We start from the raw sequence: 1,005 nt of genomic DNA, 5'->3' as shown, positions 1-1,005 counted from the left end.
TTCCGGATATGCAAGGCTGGCATAAAGTGAATGATACACCGTCGCAAAACTGCATTCCTGGGTCGTGCGGAGATGCATCCGGTTTGGGTACCGGCGGATAGCAGGTGAACGCTAAGGTGGGTTTCGAACCAGTGACAACGCCCGTCTGGGTTTTTTTTTTGCGCCGAGTCGAACTGCGGGATTCGAACTCGAGACCCGTTGCATATCCGGATATGCAAGGGTGGCATAAAGTGAATGATACACCGTCGCAGGAGGCAAATCTTCTCCGGTGTAGATGCTCGAGAGGAGTCTGAGATCTCGAGTTGGTGCGTGCAGTCGCTTGAGATCTTGCGACAGAGGTGGAGATTCTGACTTCGCGCCAAAGGCGCCTAGAGATCGTGTGGGCCGACTGGAGATTGCAAAATGGCGCGAAAAGAGGGTGGAGATCCTTTTGCATTGTGAATGAATCCATAGCGCATCTCCTTGAAGGTTTGAGCCCCCCTCCTCCCCCGGGCCCCCGAATCGAGATTGGGGATTGGAGATTGGAGATGGAGATCGGAGATCTGACTGAATCCGGCCTAAGATGACGACGTTGGAGATTGGAGATTGGAGATGGAGATCGGAGATCTGACTGGATCCGGCCTAAGATGTAGCGACGCTGGAGATTGGAGAGTACTGGAGAGATGGAGATCGGAGAGCTCCCCAGCCCGTGGTGTTTCATCGATTTTTTTGTTTTTTTTTTAGATAAAGGTTCTGTGCGCGGACGGCCCGGGGAGCCTCCGGCGCCATTTTAATCTGCTCTCCTCTTCATGGCCTGCGACGCCTGGCTTGAGCTTGGAAGTGTAAACGAGTCCGCCAGGGCGGTCCTGCAAACTCTCACGTATTGTCAATACAGCAACCAGGAGCTATGTACTGAATCTTAGACACTTCTGGCACCTGCACGACTTCTAAGGGAGACTATAAACGCAGTGCGATCCGCCTTTTCTTTATCTGAAAGTGCACAGACGCGACCTCTTTTTTCCAATC

This window comes from Emiliania huxleyi (genome assembly GCF_000372725.1).
Source record: "Emiliania huxleyi CCMP1516 unplaced genomic scaffold EMIHUscaffold_65, whole genome shotgun sequence".
Lineage (NCBI taxonomy): Eukaryota > Haptophyta > Isochrysidales > Noelaerhabdaceae > Emiliania > Emiliania huxleyi.
Note: the sequence above shows the minus strand (reverse complement) of the source record.